Below are 6,960 nucleotides of genomic sequence, written 5' to 3' on the forward strand. Positions count from 1 at the left end.
AATACATCAGTAGCAAGAGGAAGACTACGGAAAATGTGGGCTCACTACTGAGTGGGGTGGGGGCCTTGGTGAGAAAGGACACAGAGAAGGCAGAATTATTGAATGCCTTCTTTGCTTCAGTCTTCACAGCTAAGGGCAGCCTTCAAGAATCCCAGAGGCTGGAGACAAGGGAGAAAGTCTGGAGAAAGGAAGACTTGCCCTTGGTTGAGGAGGATCAGGTTAGAGATCTCTTAGGCAGACCTGACATCCACAAATCCATGGGCCCAGATGGAATGCACCCACAAGTACCAAGAGATGGTGAATGTTGTTGCCAGACCACTCTCCATCATCTTTGAAAGGTCATGGAGAACTGGAGAGGTGCCYGAGGACTGGAGGAAAGCCAGTGTCACTCCAGTCTTCCAAAAGGGCAAGAAGGAGGACCCAGGCAACTACAGGGCAGTCAGCCTCACCTCCATCCCTGGAAAGGTGATGGAACAGCTCATTCTGGATGTCATCTCTAAGCATACAGAGAAAAAGAAGGTGATCAGGAGTAGTCAGCATGGATTCAGCAAGCGGAAATCAAGCTTAACCAATCTGATCAGCTTCTATGATGAATGATTGGCTGGGTAGATGAGGGGAGAGCAGTGGATGTTGTGTACCTTGACTTCAGCAAGGCTTTTCAACACTGTCTCCTGTAATATCCTCCTGGGCAAGTGCCGTTAGACCCCTGGGAAGAAGCAAGCAATGAGCATCATGCAGTTTTGTCCTTGTAGCCTTGGCTAGCCATTGCTCTTTGATCCTGCACCTGTCTCCCTCATTGCATGGCTGGCCCTGGGGATCAGCCTTTGCTTGACCCCTCCCAATGGCTCTGGAACAGCACTGAAACCCCCCCCAGCTCCCCCCCTGCCCCCAGTGCCTGTGCCCAGCAAGACTTACTCATGACCAGGCAGGCAGGACACAGCCCCACAATCCCACTGAACCCCACTCTCCATGACCTACACCCACTGGCTTTAGGCTGGGGAAGCTGCCTCAGAGGCTGTGCACTCAGACTGCAGCCCTCACTCTGCCTGAGCCATTGGCTCTCATAGATGCCCTGAGCAGAGGGATGAGAGTCCCTTTCCAGGGCCTGTGCTGAACCCTCTTGGTGCCAGAGGAAGGAAACAGACCCTCTGCCCGCAGCCACTGGCTGCAAGAGAGGATTAAGTCAGGAAGAGACAATGATGCAGCTCAGCACCAGGCACTCCCCCTCTACAGCCTCCCCCACCATGGAGCCCCACCTGCAGGGATACTCCAGAAGGGGGGATTGCAGAGGAGCAAAAGGAGAAGAGAACATGACAGCTTCCAGTGTGGAGATTTCTAGAAGAAATTTGAAGAGTATCTTATATGGTGAATGCCAGAAGGACAAATGGCAGAAGAGGGGCTGGAGTCCATCAGAATGGCAGGAACAGATGGCACTGAGATCAGCAGTTAAGCATCATTCCTGCCATTAGCTTGCGTTACCTCTAAAAATTCTGTGAAAACAAGGACAGATTCAAACAGGACAGCCTACCTCTAGTCTGCAAGAGAAGATTAAGTCAGGAAGAGCCAATGATGAAAAGGAAAATCACAGATCTGGAGCCTTACAGTAGCCAGCTAAAGGGACAGAGGACAGTGAGAATATGCAAATGACTCACGGGGCTGGATGGGACAGGATGGAGAGCCACAAAAGGCCCTAACATGCATGGCCACTTGCATGTTTAACTTCTGCTTTGGAGGAGGATGGCTCCTGCTCACAGGTAAACCTCAGTGAGGGTGTAGGCCCACTGCAAAACTCATCGTTGACTGTATTTGAGCAATACACTTTAAAAATCAGTTAAAAATCAGCTTGGGGCTAGATCCAGAGGCAGTGATTTCTGTTCTTTTTAAATCTGGAGCCATACCCTACAGAATTCTGACAAACATCCTGAAGGGTTAATAACTATTTCACTATGCAGCTTCTGTCCTTGCAGTGCATCTCCATTCTGGTAATACAGTATTTGACTTTAAGCACATTGACAAAATGATGTGGTCTCAGAGTGGGCCCAGGTAACTCTTGCGCAGTCTCATGACCTAAACCAAAACCCTGAGCATGTGTTCTGTGAAAGATACTTTCCTCAGTCCAACACTGGCCATGAGTTCTTTGCTGCTGGATCCATCTGCCCAGACACAACTCACTGCAACAGCCAGGGATCTGCTCCATTTTAGCCTAACAGATTTATCTGGGAGAGGAAAAAGGCATGCAATGCTCTGTTGGCTCATTTGTCACTTGCCCTTCAGGCACCCTTAACATACAATTATGTCGTAGAAGTAGTCTCAGCTTACAAATGGCTTTATTAATTTATTACCATACTTGCAAAAGAGAACCTGACCTTCAGCACTCACAGAATGAAATCATGATCACACTTTGTCAAGTGATGGCGGCTAAACTTTCCTGGGTATCCACGATCAAACGAGAGCACACCTTCTGCACTACTCAATAATCTTCATGGTTTACTCAGAAGAGCAATATGTAGAGTAAAATTTCTGTTGTTACTGAGAACACTCACATTTGGACCCATCAGACCCAGACGTTCTGGACCAATTCTCCTCTTCTGATGAATGTGAACAGATGCATACATTGGATGAAGAGTCATCACCAGGATCTGAGTCACCCCAGCATCTAGGCTGAATTGAGCTATTTGAATTATCAGCACTAGGTGACAGGGTCATCTCTATGAGTAAATTCACTTGTAGTGGGCTGTAGCTCTTGCTGATGATCTCTTCTGTGGCAAATTCATCATCTTTTGCTTCTCTTCTTGAACTTGTTCTGCCTCCTTCAGACGCTGTGTCTTGATTTTCATAAGCAGTATCACTAGGTAATACTTTTCTGCAGTAACAAAGGAAGGGTTCAGGAGAAAACATTCACAGGAATGAATGATGAACTCATTTAAAAAAGAATTGTGACAGCAGACCCCTCAATAGAGTACCATCAATTTACACTCTTAACGAGAAGCACTTCACTACCACAAGGGGGTTGAGTACTAAAGAACCATATGGGAAGAAAGCACTCACTGTTTTCTCTTCCTCAGTAGCAAAGCAAGCAAGCATGACAACACAATGCCAGCCAATATCCAGCCACACACTACTGCAGGGACTGGTTTCTGGAGCTTTTGGAGGGCCTTATCATTGACAGCCTTTCCGTTTTTCTCGTTATCCATACCTGCCAGAGGAAGTCATACAATTGCACAAGTTAGAGGGGTAGATTCTGCATTCATTACTCTTTATCCAAGAGGGTGATGCACAGTCCCAGGAAAAATTCTTTTCCATATTGTTAGTACACTCCCTGAGCAACAGTCCTGGCACTGCAGCCTTTTCTCAGCTTCTGGAGCAACAAAGGCAACTCCCAAATGCTTGCAAAGAAATGCGATATGGAGCCTCGCTTCAGGAGAATCTCCAGAGCTGCTCTTATGACTGGGGCAGTTTTAACTTTTTYATAGATTGGACCTGGTGGGAGGCAGCCAGATTCAATTCCCTCCTGTCCTTTCTGTCTACTCAAAGATTTACAGAAAGGATCAGCCAGGAGGGAGCCACTGCTGATGCTGTGAACATATTGCTCCTTTGTGAGCTATGAAAAGYTTGGCTGGAAAACAGCAAGGAGCTGAGCCTTCAGTAACCTCTGACCTGGACAGTTGCACCTTCAGTGTTCAGAGGCAGCTAGTTCACTTGTGCAAACTCTCTTTCACATGAGGAGAAAAAGAATAGTTTCTAGAAAGCTAGGGTAGACACCCAGACCACTTGAGTTGCATGACTAGTATGCTGCATATGATCTTCTTGTTCATTTGCTACTTTGTATCTTCCCAGCTAAATGTACAATGCCTTCAAACAATTTACTTCAGAACAGACAGGAAAAAGATGTAGCTGGCAGAGCTGGGAAAAAGTCCTGAGGAGCAAGAACCATCATGCCACAGAGCTCATGTTTCTAAAACTTCAGCCTTAATAAGCATTATGGTTACCACACAGGGAAATATACACACCATGTGCTCTTTGTAGTGCCATCCCCATCTCCTCGGCGGCTTCAAAYAAAATGTCAGAAGAGGCAGTGATTCTGTCCTGGGATTTAGGTCTGTGGAGACCTGAAGAGATAGTGTTGAGTTATGTTTCACATCAGTAACATATGGAAAAGGAAATGCTGCTTCTTGTAAGTGAATAAATACTGATTACCCATGGGATCTCTCTGAAGTTTGAAGACAGCAGCCAGCTGAGCAGCTGGGTAAGCATAATCTAGGGGGACAGCTATCATGAGAATGTTATGATACAGAACTTCAAGATTCAAAGAAGACTACTTTAGCTTTGCTGACAATTTTGATCAGATCCTGTATCTAATGGGTATTTTTTCCTCCTCCCCGCATGTACAGTCTCACAGTCTGGAGGTTGAAACCTCAGGAAGTAAAGTGCAAGCATAGGTTTAAAACCACTTCCCAGAATGGGGGGTTAACCTCTAGACAGAGCGTGTCAGACTGAAAACCAAGGAAGAGTTTACTGGCTCATCCAGTTGATTGCTTCTGCAGAAAGGATCTTTATGTGCAAACATACTAAGCTTGACTCTCCAAGTAGCAAGTGTCATTTCTCCCAACTACTCTGCTTAGAAGGTTTATCCACCACTGAATTACTCAGTTATGCATCTCCAGCTGTCTGAAGAAATGCTTCCAAGGTCATCTTACCTCTGTATGTTCCTATGCCAACATCAACCTACAGGCTAAGTTTATCTTCTTGCATGTGCCAAATACAGGTCAGCTAAAAACAGATGGTTCAACTAGACCCATGAGTGAATTATAAATTACAGAGTGTTTTTCCAGGGTCTATATTATGAATTCTGAGACCAAAATTACAGGGGTTGAAAAACTAAATGGAACAAACAGACCCTAGGATTTGTATGGCCCCTTCCTCAGTGTTCTCGTATCTCACTCTCTTAGAGGTTCTCCGTGTCTTCTAAGCACTGCAGCAGCAACAATCACCATCATCAGCACCAGTCAAGAGCAACAGCAACCAACATCATCATCTGCTTTTGTATTTGTATAATTCAAGTRGAGGCAAAAAAAAATGAAAAAAATGGCCACAGCCCTAGAAAAATGTTTGCTTTCTTTTAGCTGAATGAAACCCAAGTGGAAGGCATAAATCAAGTATTCCAAAATAGCGTGAAGAGAGCTGTGGCTTGCTAAGTCATTAATACTAGAACTGCAAAAACACAGAGACACCCCCTGCCTTGGATTAGGCAAAACTCATTTAATTCAACAATAGTACACAGCATAAAGATGGGCAGTAAGTGCTAGTATCATTCACTGTTTACCTAAAGGACAGCCTTGTGTGAAAAGACATAAAACTAGCGTGTGATTACCTTGATTCCTTTGAAAAAACGCATACACCTTGGCGTGGTGTGTTTCTTCTTGTTTGGATGCACTTGTAGGCACTGTCAAGAATCACATAAAGGTAAAGGCTCAGCATGTCTCAGCCACAGACAATGCAGAAGGATGGGGCATTTCTCTCTCAAACCTGTGCCTGATCAGTGCATCAATTCCAACCTCACTGAAAACGACGGATGCCACTTGCTTCTTTGTATGGGCATAGCGCCCCATATGAAGATAATACTTCTCAAAAGGCTTTCAAGAAGTTTAAAAAGCCACCTCTTTTCTTTTGTGAAGGGCATGGGAGGAGGGAAGAGAGAGTGTGATTTGGCCACTAGTGCAAACACTGCTTTACTTGGGGAAGAAATACAAGGGCAACACAACAGTTTCCAGAAGCCTAAGACAGAYGCCCAAATCTAACACATTGCATTACTAGTACATTGTACACAACCCTTTTGTTTGTTTGCCACTTAGCATCTTTTTGGCCAGTCATAAGATGCCTTTGAATGATTCATTTCAAAGAAGACAGGACACAGGTGTTGCCAGTTCAGCTAGAGAAAAATCCTCCTGAGGAGTAAGAGGCATCATGTCATAGAGTTTTTSCAGGTATGCTTTTTTCTAAAACCTCAGCCTCACCAACCATTATAGTTAGCACACATTATGGAAATATACACACCATGTGCTCTCCGTAGTTCTGTCTCCATCTCCTCGGCAGCTTCAAACAAGACATCAGAAGATGCAGTGATTCTTTCCTGGGATTTGTGTCTGTGAAGATCTGAAGATACTATATGGAGTTGAAGTTCACATCAATAAACTATGCAAGTGGTGCTTCTTGCAAGCACATAAATATYGACTTCCCATGGTATTCCCCTGAGGCTTCAGAACAGCATCCAGCTGAGCAGCTGGGTAAGCATAGCCTAGAGGGACAGCAATTACGAAACACAAATGAGAATGTTCTGACACAGCCTTTCAAGGGGGAATTGTATGGAAAGGAAGTGGACCTGCCATACGTATGCAGGTCTAGATTCTCTAAGCTGCAAAGGGGTCTTTATGTATGTCCTTTAGCCAGGACCTGGAGACCCTCAAAACATCCCTCAACACAATACCTTCCACCCCTCAAGGACCAGTCAGGCAAACAGGCTGCCTCTCCATGCTTTATCCATCAGGAGGTCTCTAACATACATGAAAGATTCAAAAACAAAGTAGGAAACACTCTAGCATTGGAGTGTAAAAATGATAGTCTATATTCTCTTCCCCACACTCCACTGGCCAGGGAAAGGCTGAGTCTTCTCTGGCACCCACTGTTCCTCTGGGCATCTGGCAGAAGATGTTTGTTGGGCAAATGGCATCAGCAGCAGCGCACAGCAATTTTAAAAATAAAGGCTTGTGCTATCACAAGTCAACCCATTCTGAGTCCTTATGCCCAGCATGCTGCCAGTGCTCCAAAGCCTCATGCAACTGAGAAGCTCCATAAGCATTGTCTCCAGGCACGTATGTAAGCAAAGAGCAATAGGAGCCACTTACAGCACAACCTGCTACAGGTTCCTTCAGGTTTGTACTGCAGTGGGTATCAGCATCACGC

This window comes from Rhea americana, unplaced genomic scaffold (genome assembly GCF_003343005.1).
Source record: "Rhea americana isolate MKP2758 unplaced genomic scaffold, rheAme1 scaffold_601, whole genome shotgun sequence".
NCBI lineage: Eukaryota > Metazoa > Chordata > Aves > Rheiformes > Rheidae > Rhea > Rhea americana.